At 39.4% G+C, this 20,157-nt stretch overlaps 1 long non-coding RNA gene across 1 annotated transcript in view; it reads right to left on the bottom strand.

Moving 5' to 3' along the window:
* The window catches only part of LOC133264762 (uncharacterized), a 233,722-nt gene that overhangs the window by 27,894 nt on the left and 185,671 nt on the right, over positions 1 to 20,157 (bottom strand). The window contains exon 4 of the long non-coding RNA XR_009741768.1: positions 8,089 to 8,150. This is a non-coding gene — a long non-coding RNA (uncharacterized LOC133264762). The remainder of the gene's footprint in view (positions 1 to 8,088; positions 8,151 to 20,157) is intronic.

Consider the following 20,157-nt stretch of genomic DNA (forward strand, 5'->3'; position numbering starts at 1 on the left):
ACTTAATCAACCCCATGGATTTATTAGGAATTGCTGTAACGTCAGAGATAAACAGACCCCCTGACACCTCCTATCCCTATTCTGTGCAGAATTTCTTTAATTTGTGAATAGACTATTTGTAATGTCATAGTCTAAACTACATTAAAAGATCTGACAAAAACCATTCCCTAATCGACATCTAAGGATGATACCATAAATCCCATTACTTTGATGATACTGGTAATTAAATAAGCTAAATACATTCAACAGCCCAAACCCACTAATAAGTATAAAACCAGTATACAAACTCCCCTGCTCATGCTGCTCCCTTTTATCTCCCCTCAAAGGCCTCCTATCTTCCAGCAATGGCTTTTCTATCTTCATTCAAAGAAAACTTTCAACAATTTGATCTGATGATGGTCAGAAGACCAATTAAGCCAATGAAACTTTGAATGCTTAAGACTTCTCAGATCCTCCCCCGAGAATGAATATTCATGCTTAAATTCTTTTTGACCCTGCTAGAGAAATCTAGGTTGAGGTAGTTATAACACTCTATGCCAGGACACCAAAGTACATATGTAAAACCAGAGGTGGCAAAAGGTATATAGAAAAGAGAGCTAGTTCAGCGTATGCATTTCTACACCTAATAGCATTCTTTCTTAGACCATACACTTGTAGTGTCTCTGCTGTTCATTTACATATCTATCTATCTATCTATCTATCTATCTATCTATCTATCTGTACTAAGAAGGAGCTCTAAATAGCATGATGAAATAAAATGGAAAGGGCTATATTCTCCATAATGCTCTGAATTTTCCCCATTCTTTTAAAAATCTTTTCAATAAAAAAAAACCAATTTTTGATATTTCTCTGCTTGAATTTGAGATTCCAAAATTCAGAGAAAAAAAAAACAAACAAAACCTAAAGAAGCATGTCAAACACCAAAGCACACAGCAAGAAACCTAGAAAATGTGTATCACATCTCAGCACTTGTCTCTTCCGTTCGTATCCCTTGATTCGAGGCAATCTGCAGAAAACATTGCTTTGTGTATTTGAGCACTACTCATTTCTGAAGGCATGTTTAGACAAACTTATATGCAGTAAAAGCCTCTTGCTAGTCTAAATCTCTGAACACTTTACCTTCCTCAGCTTTCCAGTAACATAAAGACAATTCTGCGCTCATCCTTACAGGCTTTGAAGGAAATTCAAAGACACGGTAGGATGGAGAGAAGAATATTTTTGATATTCATGAATGGTAGCAGAAGAGTGAAACAGGGTGCCCCAGAGGCTCCTGTGGGAAGATTTTTGGGCAACAGCCCTCCTGGCACTGCATTGTGGGTCTGGGTGGAGAGATGAGCAGGAGGATCTCATGTGCAGAAGGGTCACAGGCAGGAACAGCTGATAAAGACCTTGGATGAATTCATCCTCCAACTGCTCCGTTTGCCAGTCTTTGTTCCTGTAACTGCCAGCAGAGCAAAGAGCACTTGATCACCATTCAGTCACACTCTCCAATTTATCTGGATATGAAGCCACTGAAATGGTTGTACAAGCACTGCTCTGTGCATCATGGGCAAATAACAAAGAAGAAACCCCAGTGGCTCTGCATTAGTGCATCACAGTGGACTTTGCACACACCCAACCCATCTGCTCTTGCAAAAAGGGGCAGCCAGAGCACATCACTGTTTCTCATTACATAAATGCACTCCTCTGATTTTGACTCAAACATAGGCTTAATTCCATTTTACTGCTCTAATCCCAAAAATCTGCCCTCAGCTCATGAATCTTCAGTATCTAACTAGCAATAGACGAGTTCCTGAGAAACATCTTGCCCTCTTATCCCAGTCCTCTTTGCTATACCAAGACTTAAACTGTATTTGTGTACTAGCACCACCTGTATCCCTTCTAAGCTACCTGATTCACTTAACAGCCATTTAGCATCAGTAATAAATTTGAAGAGTTATCCATTGAAAATATCCAGCCTCAAACTAAAACACTGAGCATCTGCAGCTCAGTAGCACAGACTGGGATTTCTGCACACTTTTGTATTTGAGGCTCGCCTTAATATTTGCAGTTAGCAGCACCAAATGAATTATGGATCTGGAAACATCTGTGACATTTTCATCCTAGAAATATTACTACATTGTTTTATAATCTAAGATGACCTCATAGGATTCACCCAGCTGCCCCATTTCCTCCTAAGCCTGCTGCACTGCACAACCCCTTTTGAGACGATGCTGCTGTGAGTGCACAGGAACAAATGATGGAAGGCCTGAGTATCCAAAACCATTCAGTCCCTAAATTGCCAAAAATACAGCAGGGCTGCTTTCTGAGCTCAACAGGAGCTAGAACCTCTCACCTTGCTGCTTTGCTGTTTTTAAGTATTGCACCTCTGGAGAAAGCAGCTCTGATCTTCAGTTACCAAGAGTAAAAGACCCACTGTCATGCAGTGAGGCAGGGTGGGCTCTCTGCTATGCACTGTGCCATTCAAAGCCTGGACTCTGCCAAATTCAAGTTAAGCACTTTGAGCTGCTGCTTCTGGGGCTAGTGAGAGCAGGGAAAGCATGCATCCAGCACTGTTCTGCCAGAGTAAGGACCATTTAATAATTCCCAAATTGCAGGGAAAAACCCAATTCCAGTTTGGTAATCTCCACTGATTTGTTAATACTGAGTTGTTAACAACCATAAAATCTACCAGTGCTGCAAGTACTAAGCAACTATTACATTGGCAATCACAGCCAAGGCTCTGAACATAGGAACAGAAACAGGGGAGAGAAATCAGTGACTGCCGCATTCATTGGAGCCACACACAAAGGAGGGACTAAATCAGGGAGCAGAAAAGCTGACTTGTGAAGAAAATCAACCTCGCTGGAATTCTGCTCCCATTTAGATAATATATAGAACTCTCTTTGATTCTAGACAAATCAATTCAGTCAATATTCAGCTCTGAGAAATTGCTCCAAATACTTGAGTCATTCAAGTAGTCTAAGGATTATCTCAGTCTCCATCAAGGTAAACAATCCAGTAGCATTTTTAAATACCAATCAAAGAGAACTGATAGAAAAGCAGACCTTTAAAATTGTAATGAAAAAGAAAGAGGTTATTCAGATAAAATCCCACTGTATTTCAGCTCCAGTACTGGAGCTTTTTTATTTCTGATTGTATAACTGCTGAGAATAAATGAGAGCCCAAGCAAATGTCCTGATACCTGCTGTCGCTCTGTACCCACACAGCCAAACATTTACCAGCTAATCTAGTCTTCTGGTCACACCTGCCACGCTGTTATTTTTGGCTACCACAGGGACACCAGCCCTCCCCTTGCCTAAAGAGTCTTTGTTACGAATCCTTAATAACCTCAACTGAAAAGTGAGCTAGGCACTACTGGAAATACTTAGCACTCTGTATTTATACTAAACAAAGACTTAGTAAGGAATTATAGTTCCAAGAGATTAGGAAGTTAAGAGAACTGAATTTTCTTAATGCATTTTATTTCAATGCATAAATACTTACATGTATCTGAAATTATGACCAGTTACTTTGTAAATTCTATATGAGCATATGTCAAGAAACTGATAAATGAAGACATAGATACTATGCATCATCCCAAGGCATCTATTATATCCTGTCAAGGTACACAGCAATGCCCTTTTTCCCATTATAGGGACTTGCATAGTCAGCATCTATATGAGGGCACATGTACACATGTAACAAATAGGTAGTGCTGGGACATTACTGACAAGGTATCAGCCTGTTGCAACTTCAGCAGTAGCTTTGTAATAGACTTAAAGAAAACAGGTCAGTAGCTACTTGGCAGCTGCATGATGAATTTCTTAATGAGCTGAGTGATCAGTGAAGGGTAACTGCTTTTAATTTATCTTTGTTGTATCTTCTAATGAAAACATTAGGATTTATACTAACCTGTCATTATATGTAGGCATGCAGAAAAGGACTTGTATAGGAAAGCCATCTGCAGGTATAATTAATGTTAAGAGCAATATATTTGTGGGAAAGGTTCCTTAACTGAGACAGTTGCTGGGGGTCAAATGAAAACAAAATTAGACTTTTCTCTGTTACCTGCAAAAATAAGTTCTGATCTGAAAATCAAATAGCCTGCAATTAACAGATACTATCTATTTTGTTCTCTAGCTTAAAGTTGATGCGTTATTGGAAGACCCTTTCGGGTTGATGCTGACACATAAAATTTTCCACTTCTCAACATTTACCCTCAGAAAACTTAACTACATTGGTGCAGCCATAAAAAAAACCAAGACATTTCTTGCCAAATACTGGGATGTTCATCATTTGGATAAAGTCAGTGTGTTCCTAACTGAGAATGAGAAGCCCAGGCATCCAAATGAGTTTTCAAGCAGGCAACATAAAGCAGTACCAGAAGTCATGAGCTGATCTTCCCTGGTACTGTCAGTGCATGAGGTCAGACAGAGAACAATCAAGAAGCTGAGAGAACAATACGCTTCCAACAGGCAGCTGCTAGGGAAAGGATCTGGCATACGGGAAGACACTGAAGAAAGGAAGGAATTTTTTTTCTTTGATTCTCCAAAAGGGTCTACAGCCCATGAGCACAGACCTTGTTGCTGTATCTGCCTGCATTCTAAATGTACCTATGTGACCTTTGTATCTCTTCATATCATTATTACCTATAGTTACTTGAAATAATTCCCCTTAGGTATTTTACACTTTCATTACATTAATTTCTGTGACTGTAATCTTCAGTGCTCCTTCCTCTTTAAATCTCACAAATCTCATCAATAATAAAACATTTTGCTGTAAGTGACAATTTGCAATGGCTTATTTATGCTTCTAGACTTTGATACCAAGAAAGACAATTTTTTCTGTGATACAACAAATCCCCAATCAGCTGGAAAATTAAGAAAAAGAATGCAAAGCTGCAGATCTACATGAATTCATTTTCCATATCCATCATCCACAGCTAAGTTTCAAAAACTGATAACTAATTCCAGATGCCCACTTAGGCAGCAAACACTGGTGAACAGAGGCAGCTCTAGTTATCGCTGTGGCTTTACTTGCGCCACTACAGAACTGTAATAGCTGATTAAATTTCCCTCCTTTAGGAAGTATAATTTAGGGGAGGAATGGCCCAGTGCTGAGATACAATTCAACTAATGTTCAAATTGCAGAGCCCGTAAAACTATCTATAACTGTATCCTGAACAGGGAAAATAAAATTATGGATGTACACAGAAGAGACAAATCATGGAGATAAGTATCATATATAAATCTACAGAGGCTACATAATTACTGCATCAGAGATCCATGATTAATCTTATTTTTCTGTTGAGGATAGAGATACTGATATATCAAGGGTGTTGCTATAAGAGTGCTATAGTTCAGGCCACACATGCACTTCTGAAGTGACTGTCCTCATTGTCCCCACTTTAGAGCACACTCTGGGAGCACAAAACTGTATTCCTGGATAAAAATCCAGGAATGACCTGGCTATTCCAGCTGTTGAGGGCCAGCCCTTCAGGGGACCAGGCTACAGCCAGTCTCCACAAAACTTCTTGTTGGGTAGATGTTGGGTCCCCAGCACTGACTGTTTCAACATAGAACAACTTTAGTCCATTCAAAAAAATCTCCCAGCAGGTTCCTTGCTGGTTGGTTGTGCAGTAGCAGCCCAAAGGCTGCTCTCCTCCGGGGCTGGCCTTCCTCTGCTCAGGGAGGATGCCAAGGTTGCTCCAACCAACTTTATTTTGCTTCACTTCAAAGATAAAACACAGTGCCTTAAAAAACTTCTCACAGAAGCACACTTGGAGAAGTACAGAATAGAGTTTTCCTCAGTAAAACACAAAGCCCAGAAGTACTGCCATTTCCTTAACTGGCTCAGCAATAGGATTATAGGTATCTATGCTGAGTGATACACAACTGCCAGTGGATAAAGGATGAAAGAGCTAAATATTAATTTATATTTATTTAACAGATTGATACCAAGCACCAGTGGGTGCGCAAAGCTTGAACTGAAGTCTTGCCATATTTTAAAGACCACATTTCTATTTTCACTTGTATTGCTACAAGAAGCGAGGTTCACACAATCATGTCATGCCTTTTTGTCTTTCCCCAAAATGTCTTTGATAGCAATATCAAAGCTATAAAGATGCAAAGCGTTTTGTGAAAGCAGGCAGCCAGAGAGGGAAGAGTGATTCATGAAGATCCTTACAACGGGATGTGCTGCAGGTTACACTTCATGTTCATTAAATGCAAGAACAGTCCATCAGTCATTCCAACTCTCTGTGAGAGAGACACGCCTTGTGAGGGCACCCAGAGCCTGCCGAGGAGACACGAAGCCATAAGGACACTTGGCCTCACCGTTCTAACAGCAAGACTGTTAGGTTTAGATGCAATTCTGCAGTTCATCTATAAAGATGATGTCTCCATGAAAATGTTTTTAATGAGGACATATTAAAAAGCAATAAATGGAAAAAGTTTTGATGTACTCGTAACTTTATGCCATAAGTCTTATCACCTGTAATAAAGCATGTAGTCCCTTATAAAGGAATGTCATATAGTTGCTTTTGTACTCACAAAAGCTGGCACTGCCAGTCACTATATTAAAACCTGAACTTCTCCCACCATAAATATTTTTCCCTCTCCTCGTGACTATGCAAAATGGCATTTAGCTCTAGGAGCATCTATGCAGTTATTTTAAAACACTGTATAAACCAGTGCATAGCAGCACCGGTCAGATACAGTCACCATTGCAACCTTATTTTCCCTTGGTCTAATTTCATTTGCAAGACCTCTAGAGGGCAGTAAATAAAAGAAAATAAAGTATCAGAAATAGCCATAAATGTTAAATACAAATTTTAAAATTGGGATCTCATCTAATTACTCCCTTGCATTGAAAACCTTCCAGATAATTCAATGGATTACTGCAATGGGATTTTTCCAAACCCAAATGCTACACTCCCTGACAGACTTTACAGCACTGCACTTTCCTTGTGATTTCCTTCTTTCAAACAGACATCACTTTCGTGTACCCAAGCTAAAACATACAGCAGACCATCTGACTTCATGGGCAAGCAAGAATTCTTTTTTTCCCCATATGTAAAGTCATATTAAGGCAAGAAAAAGGGAAAATAGGGGTGAGTAAAGCTGACTGTTTACACAATAAACAACATAACATTAATGTTTAGTTAATATCAAAACAGCAGGACCTAGTGCAGTAAGAAGTCTCTGAGATAATTGTGCTTTGGTTTTCAGGTACGTACCGGATGCAGAATCAGTCATACTGCTAATAACTTTGTCATACATTTGCTGTGGCATATACAATTAATTCATTACTGATGGAATATATAAAACCTGGGATAAAACTTAGATTAGGCCCAGCAGACAAAAGCATTACAGCACATACAGTATACTTTGCCTTATCTTGCACATAAGAGTAACAATCAATCAATACAGCAGCAATCCATACGATTATATAATTTCAGCTATGATTTAGTACTTCTATGGCTTTTAAACCTCATGCAATTCTCAAATTGTCTATGCAATTACCACAAGCAGAGCTGTCCACGCCTTAAGTTAATGCTGTGTTTATTTTTGGAATACAAAATAGATCTGCAAATGCATCTAAAACCACTGGGAACTGAGAACACAACAAAATAATGCTTGAAAATTTGTGCGCTAAAATGTGATGCCAGGACTCTGAGGGTGCTAATACATTCAAAGGCCTCATAGTCTGCAGCCACTAGAGTGGGGACCAGTGAGCTACTCCAGTCCCCACAGTGAGCCACTGGTCCTTGCTGTGGCCTGGAACATCCTGAATGTAAGCCCTCTCTAAAAAAAGAGAAACCAAGAACAGCAAGTTGCAAAGCATTATCATTCTTTTTAGACTCCTGGGTGATTCACTGTTCTTATAAATTGTCACTGCTATGAAGAAGTCAAATACTGACAATTAACTCTTACCTGCTGCATTTTTTTAACCTTGTTTGTTAATTGTTATCTTTTTCCTGCCTCTGGAATCTTTGCACCCTAGGAAACAGAAGTGTTTCCTTTTGTATCAATTCCCTTACATTTAAAAGCACTAGAGAGCTAATGGCTGCTTTTGCAATTCACATTTGTGAAGATACACACTTACGTGAACTTCTGAGCCTCCTTCATACTTCAGCAGAGTTTGTTGTAGTGTCACAGACTGATAGCCTAAAGGAATGAAATATTGGGAAAAGTTATTTATGTTCTTTAACAGCATGCAACTTAATAATTTTGTTATCATCCATTATATAGATATCTACATGTCACAGCAAGGCAGGCAACACAAGGGTGTTGTACTATAAAGAGAGCCCGGAGGAACCTCTTCTCCTGGGAGAAAGCCGGTGTTGGTGATGGTGCTTTACCTGGGGACTTCTCCTTTCTATAGAAGGAAATAGTAAGGCGAAGCATGAAAGTGAGAAGTCAAAAGTGAGAAGTCAAAAGTGAAACTTAAAGATAGGTGCAAACAAGAAAGAGCAGTAAGAGTATATCATGATTCAAAAAGTGGGCTCAAAAAGGAGCAAGAAGAGGAAACATGTGTGACAAGGCCTTGGAATAGTAGCTTTGGATGAAAATGGTTCTGGGCAGATCACAAATACTGTTACATCTTCATCAGTCAGGAAAGATGCCTACAGGTGTATTCACCTGCAGAATGAGGATGCACATCGTTAAGGAGTGTACGCTGTGTTTTTTGAAGATGAAAGCACTGCTACTTCAGGATTTTTCAGAAGCAGCATTTATACTCTTTTAAGCTAAAATAGATTACACTGCACTCTTCACAGTAGCTGGCTTGTACATCCATTTGCCAGGAGACTGCTCTTCTTTTACTATGCAGCATTTCTAATGATTTCTCAGTTGTACATAGAGTGCTCTTCAAAAAGATTAAATCAAAGTCCATCTCAAACAGCTTGAGAAATTCTTACCTCCCAACTGCGAAGAATAAGAAATGGGTGAGAGGTTGAATCCCCTTTTGAGCAGTGTAGTCCTAACTAATGAATCCCAATCAGACTCATTACAGACATAGCACGTCTCAGATGTGATCTAAATCACGTACAGGTTGCATTCTTGTAACAAATGCATCACTGTTACGGAGATGAAAGAGCACATCTAACTCTGGAAGTCATGGACAGGTGTGCGACTAGCACCCTGCTCCTTCCCCACAGTGAAGATGAATTATTACTGCAAACTGGAAAAGGAAGGGGTGTTTTAGAGGCACAACGAAGAATGACTCTGCTGGTGTATAATCTCAATTACGTGCTTGTATACAATAGTCTTTTGCTCAGGTGTGAGCCAGTAACTCCCTACCCCAGGCAGACAGGCTTTAACAAAAACCGCCTATCTAGAATTGAAGCGCCCTCTATCAAGCAGATTAAGGAAAGCAGACAAGCTGCAGAGAAAACTGTTGCCTCTCCCACTGGAAAACAATCATATAATTGAATACAAACCAAGAAAAGCTGAATTCTTCAAATCAACTATTTGCTTATGGTTTGCACCTCTGTAAGTAATCCAAATTATATGCTGAAATTCATTCTAGCATTTATGCAACAGAGGTTTTGATTTTAACCAAAGAAGTAAATATAAAATGGTATGTCTCAAAAAAAGATACAATTTTGTGCAAACCCACAAACCTAGAGGCAGTTATAGCTTTACCACTAACAGTATAGGTGCTTACAGCTGAAGTCACTGTGAGCTCACAGGCTTTGCTCCATCTGCCTTGCCCCTTTCAGACACTCACAGAATCACAGAATAGTTAGGGTTGAAAAGGACCTTAAGATCATCTAGTTCCACCCCCCTGCCATGGTCACAGACACCTCACACTAAACCATGTCACCCAAGGCTCTGTCCAACCTCGCCTTGAACACTGCCAGGGACGGAGCATTCACAACCTCCCTGGGCAATGCCTTCCAATGCCTCACCATCCTCACAGTAAGAGCTTCTTCCCTGTATCCAACCTAAACTTCTGCTGTTTAAGTTTTAGCCTGTTGCCCCTTGTCCTATCACTACAGTCCCTAATGAAGAGCCCCTCCCCAGCATCCTTACAGGCCCACCTTCAGATACTGCAAGGCTGCTACGAGGTCTCCACACAGCCTTCTCTTCTCCAGCCTAAACAGCCCCAATTTTCTCAGCCTGTCTTCATATGGGAGGTGCTCCAGTCCCCTGATCATCCTTGTGGTCCTCCTCTGGACTTGTTCCAAGAGTTCCGTGTCCTTTTTATGTTGAGGACACCAGAACTGCGCACAATACTCCAGGGGAGGTCTCACAAGAGCAGAGCAGAGGGGCAGGATCACCTCCTTTGACCTGCTGGTCACGCTCCTTTTGATGCAGCCCAGGATACGGTTGGCTTTCTGGGCTGTGAGCGCACACTGAAGCCGGCTCATGTTTAGTTTCTCATTGACCAACATGCCCAAGTCCTTCTTCACAGGGCTGCTCTGAATCTCTTCTCTGCCCCACATGTAGCTGTGCCTGGGATTGTTCTGACCCAGGTGTAGGATCTTGCACTTGTCATGGTTAAACTTCATAAGGTGGGCATCAGCCCACCTCACAAGCGTGTCAAGGTCCCTCTGGATGGCATTCCTTCCCTCCAGGGTATCAACCGAACCACACAGCTTGGTGTCATCGGCAAACTTGCTGAGGGCGCACTCAATCCCACTGTCCATGTCAGCGACAAAGATGTTGAACAAGACAGGTCCCAACACCGATCCCTGAGGGACACCACTCGTTACTGGTCTCAGCTGGACATTGAGCCATTGACCACAACTCTTTGCATGCGGCCATCCAGCCAGTTCTTTATCTTTCAAGTGGTCCATCCATCAAATTGATGTCTCTCCAATTTGGAGACAATACTATATACATTATTTTGGAAATGCACTATTTGGGAAGAAGAGAAAGCAAAGTCTCTGCGAGCAAAAGTATGTGTTGATTTATGATTTCTACTTGTTAATAAAAACTATTACTTAAAATTATGCAACATCAAGATGATAATTGCAGAACAGAAAACAGGTGAACAAAATCACTGAATAAACAAAGTTCAGTACAGGAGTGAGGACCTCTGTGGTGCCAGCTAGAAAGCCAACAGGCTCATGCTACAACATGAGTCCTCCAGCTGCAACATGCGTAGCCATACTTATTTCCCAAAGTTAGCACTTGTCAGACCATGCTGGTGCTCAGCATCCCAAAGAATAAGCCCTATACTGATCTTTATCTTCTTCTCTATGGGTCAGCATTTTTGGCGGCTGTTTTTGTTATTTGCAACATACTTTCTGCTCCAAGTCATTTGCTTAGAGAGCTGAAGAAAGATTGTTTGATGTCCAAATCACAAGTGCCTTCATTCTCCCCAACCCTTCCTAGGCTTATTCATCTGGGAGGACTCCCAGCTACAGAGTTCCTCCTACAGAACAAAAGTAGCAGCTAGTAAAACTCAGAGGTATTTGCTCCATTTCATCATCTTTCACCTCAAGTTTCTTGCACATCTGGTTGCGTAGAAAATGTGGTAAAAAACCCTCCAAACTATAGCAGTAAAATCACATAGCAGCAGGAAAAAAAAAAAAGGACTACTTAGGCCACTGGCAAATTAAAAAGGCTTTTGTGAATCTACTTTTAGTACACAGAGATGGAGGTAAGTCGTTTGGAAATAGAACATCTAACACAAAGATTTCTAAAACCAATCCCAAATCTATTTTCTTTCTCTCATTAGCAAGTACATTGAGAAGCTCCTGGTAAGCACAGCCATTATGTTCACTAAAATAGAAATAAAGCCCTGGGAAATACAGGTTAACTTAATGGAAAGGCTTCACTCCCTCCCCACCATCACCACTGCTGTCCTAGAACTTTAACTGGAGCAAAAGGACTTCTGCCTTTGTACACTGATTTACAGTTGAAAGTGAAATCCCCAAATATTTCTATTCATTGTTTGGGTATCTGTGTGTACTACTGAGAAACCTGTCCTCTACAGGGATAAAGCATTAAGAAAATCTCATCTTACTTAAACACTGGACTACCAGTGTCCCATTTTTCTGCGCACCTTCTGTTTCATTCTTTTGGGCAGAATCACCTTTTTTTCTCTCAGTCACACAGATAGACTTTTCCGCTCTGTGCTCAGTGCTGGTTTAGGTATATTAAGATAAAAGCAAGGTGAAGGCTTCTATTTTAATGCTCTCAGAGCAATCACAGGTTGCTTAGAACTTCAACAAGTCATCAAACCCATTTCCTGTTCCAAGATACGATCAAATCTTTCTTTTATTCCTGATCCATGTTTCATTTAAGTCTTTAGAGAGACATTTAACTTTTGTGTATCTACCATCTGGGATACTCTACATTGGTCTCAGGCAACTTACTACTTGAACTGTTAATGCCCTGTCTCCCCAAACATCTAATACGAACCTTGCTTACACCCATTAATGTTATGCCACCCATTATGGATAAAAAGGATAAACTATTTTCCTCTCTGAAGTAGTCTTTCATGTAGTGGAATACTGTTTTCAAGTTTCCCCTCTTTTATATTCATACAAAATAATATCAGTTTATCACTGCAGAGCACGTTTTCTAGACCTCTGGTTGATTTTACTATTCTCTCCTGCCTCCCTATAGCTGGCACACAGCTTTCCTGAAATGCTCTGGCCAGATTAGGATACAAACCCCAGCAAGGCTGCTACTGCCTCTGCATAAAGCAGAACAATTACTTTGTTGTTGTCACAGGTTACGCTCCGTACATATATCAGGACTACGTTACTTTTTTCCTCCCATTGAAATGACACTTCTGATTCATATTCAGGTTTTTCACCACCCTTTTCCCTTCCTTTCTCTTCCAACATAATCCTCACCTTTTATTTGCATTAAAGGTGGGATTTTTACTGAACAACATTCTTGTTATCTTTTTTTCCCTGTCTTTTTTTTCCCAAAGACCATTTCTGTAATTGGCATACATTGCACTTGCTCATCACAAGCGCTACAAATGTACTGCACAGACACTGTTATAACCAACCCTACTTTGTTGGTTTTGGTTTTTTGTTTGTTTTTTTTTTGTTCTGTTTTTGTTTTGTTTTGTGTTGTTTTTTTTGTTTGTTTGCTTGGATTTTTTTTTGTTTTTTTGAAAGACTTCCTTGCATTAACTTCAGAAGAAAACCAAGGTAATTTGATCACTGCCTGACTCTGGATTCACTCCTGGGATAATTTACACATACCTTGATTTTAGCCCCTGCTTATATTCTGGTTTTGCTTCATATTTTAAATTGGCACACAGACCTTAGTTGCCATTTCCCTTGCCTCCACAACAGCAAGCAGCTCCTAGTGACCTTCCCAGGTATAGGAGATACAGCTTAATGATGCAGCTGGCCTTCAGACCTTCCTGAAGAAGAATAACATTCACTTGAAAAACATCCCTTAGGACAAGAAAGCCCAATCTGGCTCTTGCAGTTTTTTAAATAAAACAATGACACTACCTAACATTTACACCTGTGTGTGAAAAAGGGAGCAAGAAATATAAATTGCACTCACCCTGGAATTACAATTAACTCAATTCTGCCATGTTAGTTCTATGCAGTACATACAATACCTCTTGATTAAGGTGAAACTGAGAAAACGTAAGTATACAATAGTAAATTATTTTAAACTCTACTCTAAGACAGCTAATATACTTCGCTCTTTCAAGGTCTCCCCTTTTCAACAGTCATCATCTAAAGTTCTTCTCTGAGGTCCTGCTGAAGCTGATGTCAGGAAATTAAAGGACAATCAGGAAGATGGCAAAGAGGCAAGAAGCCAGTATAAGTGTTAAGAGAATGACAACAGCACAGCTGGCGCCAGATAAAGCTAAGAACCAGCAATCTATATCCCAGAGAGGCTGATGGGTGAGAACACTTTTATGCGTATGAGGTTTTATAGTGTTCAACGGAGTTGTTGTCCTGCTTTCCTTTAAAACCCTTACAATTGGTGCAGATCAGTCTAGATAAAATTATGGTTTATCCTAAAACCAAACACATATCACAGCACAGCCTTCCAACAAGGCTAGCAGAAGCATGAATAACATAATTTTCCAATTGTTCTTTTCCACCTTCAACAGCAATGATGTCTTTAGCTGTTGTATTTCCAAAAGTGTTTTGTTTTGGCCTAGTTCACTTCCTAACATTTCAAAAGCACCTGAGAAATCTGAAAATAAAAATGACAGAAGGACATGTCGAATGAGATGTTAAATTAAGGACATGCATATTCAATTTGTCTTTCTGTTGGAATGGTTACTATTTTGTGTTTCTTCAGAAAAAAAAAAAAGAGATTGGAGATTTTTCTTCTTGCATATTTTTTATTTTTTTTTTTGCAATAACTTTTTCTCCTTAGAACTAATCACCTAGATGAATCCTGGTTCCAGTCTTACAGGAAGACATGCAATGCTGTTTTAAAAAGCTGCTCACAACAGAAAGCAGTTACACATTTTAAGCAGGTGGCTTAAGTTCTTTCATGTCAATGTTTCCCATTGACAATCACAATTTAGACTGTGAAAATATTCTTACAATGATTAGGTGCAGATGGCTAAGGATATGTTCTGAAATCATGAATACACAAGTTCATGGGCAACTAGATTGCTTTCATACCTTGAGCAGGTTTTGACCTCTGAAGCTAAGCGTTGTAGAGTGGAGTTACTCCATGGGTTTATATTCAGTGGACATTATATGATCCTTAGAAACACCAATATCTTTTAGATAAATTTTATATGATTAGTGCTTGCTGCAATCTAATGTAAAACCATGAAACACTCTGATCCACAGTCATTCACGACCTGACTTCTCTCATCACAAGAACCTAGTTCTCATCACTTGGTTGGTACTGCACACTTCTATTTCATGTCTTTCACAGGTGAATTTCCAAGTAATTCACTCACCCTTAACACCCACTTCTCATTTTTCTTCTGAATACTCAGCATCCTCTGCCTCCTTGCAGCTAGAAAGGAGTGGTCCAGCAGACTCTCACAAAACTGGGAGGTCAAAGGAAGAGCAAAATGAACTCCTGTGCTCTGAGCTGCTCTCAGCTGCAGACATGCATAGCTGAGCTTCTGCTCAACCAGGTCTCTCAGGCTCTCGGCTCAAGGCTGACAGGGATGCCCTTTGCTGCAAGGCTGTCAGCAAACCTCCTTCTAGACTATTAACATGCAAAGTGAAAGATTCTGAGGAATTTCCATATGGATGGAAACTGAATTATGTTTTCATTTTCCTTGTAAACTTACAAATATGGAAATTAATTCCACTTAAGCACATTATGTCTCTGTCTCTTGGTCTGTCTGTTAGCTGATCCTGAAAACAGTTTCACTGTTACCTTCTAACATTTAGTTGTGTTTTTTTATGCACTTATTCAAAGACAGAAGTTTTTTCTTCACTGCATAGATTCACTGTCAGTAGACAGTTCCTAAGCAGTATTGCTGAAAACTGGAAAATGAAAGAGTGGTGGAGGAGGGGGTCAGAAACTGCCAACATTACACTGAAAAACTAATGACCTCCAAGGAGATACCTATTATTTTAAGATGAACCTCACTGGAGAGGTCACATGTATCTCCAGAGGACAGGTTCAACACATTCAGTGTATTACTCATTCAAGAATTGAATTACTCCTCTCCCAAGCTTGGCATTTGACTTGGCTGTCAAGTGCATAACAGCTAATAAAAGGCAGTGGGTTGTTTCACTCTGCTGAGTTGAAGGTCTCAGAGACTGAAGGAGATGCTGCTGGCTTTGCCTTAATATTTAAGACAGAGGCTTGCCAATAATTTTAAAGTAGATGAATATACTTGTGCTCTGTAAGGCTCTTTTTGTAAAAAACTAATAAAGAGTTCGAGGGTTGAGGCGGGGACAGAGGACAGATTAAATAAATAAAAAGTATGGGAATATCCCAGGAAGGCCTAGCATACATGTAGCAAAGATACTAAGTATAACAACACTTCTTTTCTGCCATTAATAGAAGTTTCAGGGTAAGGGCTAGTAAGTAATGGATCAGTTCTGGTATCCTTATAGGGATACCTTTGAAATTAATTTAGGGTATGGTCTCATCAATACTTGTCCTTACAGGACATGCAAGTTGGCCTTGCTAGAGCCTGGCATCACTCACTTTGTGAAAGGACTAAGCTCAGAACACACAGCATCATGTTGAAGCAAAAATATGAAAGCAGTCCAAGATGATCCTCCAAAAGAGTTTGAAGACATATCTGAGTCAGTGGCTTCATCCATGAAAAGTGTGTTGAAGTCTAGGCCATTACTGCTAACTCCTGCAGCAGGACAGGCAGCAAAGTCACCAACAGTAAGGTTCTCACACATACAACCCATGAGCAGAACATAGAGAAAGGATTATCAATCATAAAATCAAACCTGCTTTTGTTCAAGCAACACTCTGCATTGACAAGAAAGATGAAATGCAATCAACTCCTATCTTTCAATAAATACAATTTTGGAAATGCCATGTTCAAAGTCTTCTGGGATGAAAGAAAAAAAAATTATGCTTTGTCTCAGCTTCAGCTTGATTTGGATCAACTCCCAGTACAGACCAGCCTGCATGTGCTAAGAATATGTAAAAACAGAATAACAGGAATGTGTTTTCTGAGCCCTACCCGCACAAGGATTAAAAATTCACAGTAACCAAAAGAATTCAGAAGCAGTGAGTCCTGCACAGTCAGTATGATTTTAAGAACACTCATGTTTAATGAAACACACACTCTGAATTAGTCTCTTGACCTTGAGTATCAGAAGCACAGAATAAGTTGGAAAGCCTCTAAATAAACAGTTTGATCTATCCAGAATAAGATGCAATACAGGCATTTGCTTAAGATGGAGAATAATACAGTAAAAGGTTGTTCAGTAGGGACATATTGCCATAACACATTAATCTTGTGAGCAGAATCAAAGTCAGACTTGTGATTCTCCTAAAGGCACTGTAAGTCTTCATGCTGAGGGCTCTTTCAGTGATTGCGAAGTTTTAAGCACCACTCTTACACATTGATATTTTGAGCAGCAAAGCCTATGCCAGCACTGTTGTGTGCCTCAATAAAAATGACAGATTTGTTAAAATCTCAGGGAACCAGCTGTGTCAGAAAGGTTGGGATCTTGCACTCCTCTCCTCAATGTCAGACAATGCTTTGCTACTTTTCTCTAGTGTTTCTTCTGTGCACATGTGCAAAAGTTCCTTGCAAATTTCTCTAGATCCTCAGCCACTTTGTTCCTAGGTTAAGATTAACATTAAACTGAAGCCATGATAGGTGTGCACCAGTGATCCTGGTTATGTCAAGAATAAATTTCTAAAGATTTGTGGAAGACTTGAAAGAAGCCTAGGCTAAACTAAGAACAAGGCATGCAGGCAGTTTGCTTGCTACTATGGCTGGTCAGAGCAAACTGCTGACATTTCTTGTATCCAAAAAGTGTATGAGAAGATGGAGGGTCTTCAAAGGGCAGCGCTAATAAAGAAAAAAAGAAAAAAAAAAAGAAAAAAAACCCCAAACAATCAAACAACCTTGATATTTCTCCATTTTCTGCATCAGATACTAGCACATCTTGATTAGAATTCACGATGACTCATATTCAAAGGTCTGCTTCTAGTTCCTAACATACTGACTTATCAACAAAGACAGCTGGTTGCAAAGATGCTTTAAAGCATAGCTGGCAAACCCCTTGATTGGCATTTTTTTCCTGTTCATTAAATATATAATCTTTTTTCAATATTTTGACTTTCTCCCCCTTTCCAGACCTCCACACTGATCCATAACAGCAGCCACCATTTAATTTACACATTGATAGTGAATTTCTGATGTAGTATCCATCTTGTTATATTAAATGGAGAAAAAGTGGCCTCTGCTATCATAGCTGTTGAGACTGTTTTTCTTTCCATGTTGATTTACATTCAAATAACCAACTCATCAACCTTGCAAATGTCAACCTGCACCGAGGCAAGAAGCTGTGAAGTTCTTAAGCAGACAATCTCCTTGAGACTGAAAGGTCAGTGTTTGTGTTATTTATTCTTACCGTGGAAATACTTCACTCTTAAGTTAGGAGGACTTTCTCATTTTCCACAGAAATAATAATTTAAGATTTCAACCAGGAAAAGCCAGGGCCTCAGACTAAATTTCAAATAATTAATTTTGCAAAAGTGCAGACAGAAATATATACAGAGAATAAACTCAGCAACATAAAAGCGTCACGCTCAAAGGAGGAGTGCCCATTTATTCAGGCACCCAGTGTCTCAGCCCAACAGACTGGGCTGCCAGTTGTTCCTGGGGATGTCAAAACTGCAAAATCCACCAAGGCAGACTCTGACTACCTTGTAGGAATTTCTCTTACTGACACCTCTTTTCCACCAATTTTAAAGGCCCTTAAAGCTGCACTTTCCTTAATATTTCTCTGTCTTACTTCTCCTCTGGGAAACCCCAGTAACTACTTCACCAAAGGTTGTTTTAGAACAAAGTGACATTATTGCAAAGGCAACCATAAAATGGAGGTTGGGGCTACCCATCTGTAAAACTACACAGCACAAGCAGGAGGAAATATCTGGGTTATCAGAAGAGGCTTATATTAGTTCAGATACTGAAAGGCTAATGAAAGTGTCAAGCTTCCAGTTTGACTATGGAAATTAGACCTGCTGTTGCTTAACTCAGAATATTTGTAAACTGGCTTACCTCCAAATAACGATGCTATTTATGTGTGAAAGCATGTGTTTGTATCTGAACTACTGGTGTACATGAATGTGAAATGCATAAATATGTGTTCTATTAGCAAATTCACAATGTCATGTATAAGAATATAAACAGTTTACAAAGGGATGTCTAATAAACTGTTAGTGCTGCTGTCTGTGTCTCCCATTGAGATGCTATTTGATTAATGATGTAACTAACATTTTGTTCCCGCTGCCAATATTTTACTACAGAAAATGTAGATCATTGTGAAAATAAGGTAAATTTGTGGCTGAAGAAGTCAAGCTCCACAGTTAGCTGGAGACACAGATGCAAGTGCTTCCATCAACAGTAAGATGACAGCACTGAACCGTAACAAAATTTTTAATCTGCAAGAACTACCACTTTGAGTGAAGAAACTGTAGCAATGCAGTTACTGCTGCAAAATTAATAAAAATATTCTTAGCTTCTGAAGAATAAAGCCATTATTGTTGCAAGAAAGGACAATCTTGCTCTTTCTTGAACATATTGGTCTGGCTAGCAATGTTATAGATGGGCAGTACAAAAGGAAGTCTCAACATCCTGTTCCAATCACATAAGGAAGCTGAAGTATAGCAAGGTTTGCCGTAAATAATGAAATCTCGTGACAGTAGGCACCATGTTAAAAATGAAACAGAACAAAATCTGCTACTTTTACTCTGTACTTTGCTAAAGTGTTGCTTACAAAAGAGAGCAGGAATGTGCTTGAGAGCACCTTATAGCATAGGACACTAGTGGCAAAACTGATTCACAGACCAGCCAAATTGCCAGAAACTAGAAAACAAAAAGATACAGCCTTTTAGTAAATCAAGTTAGTTTAACTAAGTATGGTAATTTTTTTCACAGTAATATGGAAATATTGTTCAAAAACCCAGGCAAATTCACTAGATTCAAGAATTTATAAAAAAGCTGCATGTTGTTTAAAATAATTTCTTAACTTTGCACTGTTTTTTTAGCATACAGGAATGTGCTCCCTTCTCTGCCAACTAATGTGAATTCTTTGGTTTATTACATACTTTCACTAGCAACTTCACTCTTGCATCAAAACCCTACCAGAAGGTTTATCAGTAAACACTTACTTAATATCATGGATTTGTAAATCAGTTTCTCTAATTTCAGTAATTTACCCCTGTAATAATATGGGAGAGCCGAAACTTAGCATTTATAGGCATTTTCTTGGTAGCAAACAAGGTATTAAGGAAATAGAAAATAGTACAGAAAAACCATAATGTTGCTACACAAATTACTTGTCTGCCTTCCTATGGATATAGTGTTTATAAAAAAAGGCAAAGATTATAATCAGAAAAGGAATATCCTGGGAAGGTAGCCTACTCAACTATATGTAGGGGGATAGGTGAAAGAAGTCACCAAGTTAAACTGGGATTAACATTGGAAACACCGTCAAGGTAAGAATTGCTTGGCTACATTTTAAGAATTTAGACAGACTACAAGTACTCAGAGTGAGGTAGGATATGCCCCATGGTCACTGGGATGGCAAAGTAGGGCTACTGC

Source organism: Pezoporus flaviventris, unplaced genomic scaffold (assembly GCF_033815535.1).
Source record: "Pezoporus flaviventris isolate CSIRO_AGI_PZ_B2104156 unplaced genomic scaffold, CSIRO_AGI_Pfla_v1 ptg000001l, whole genome shotgun sequence".
Classification (NCBI taxonomy): Eukaryota; Metazoa; Chordata; class Aves; order Psittaciformes; family Psittacidae; genus Pezoporus; species Pezoporus flaviventris.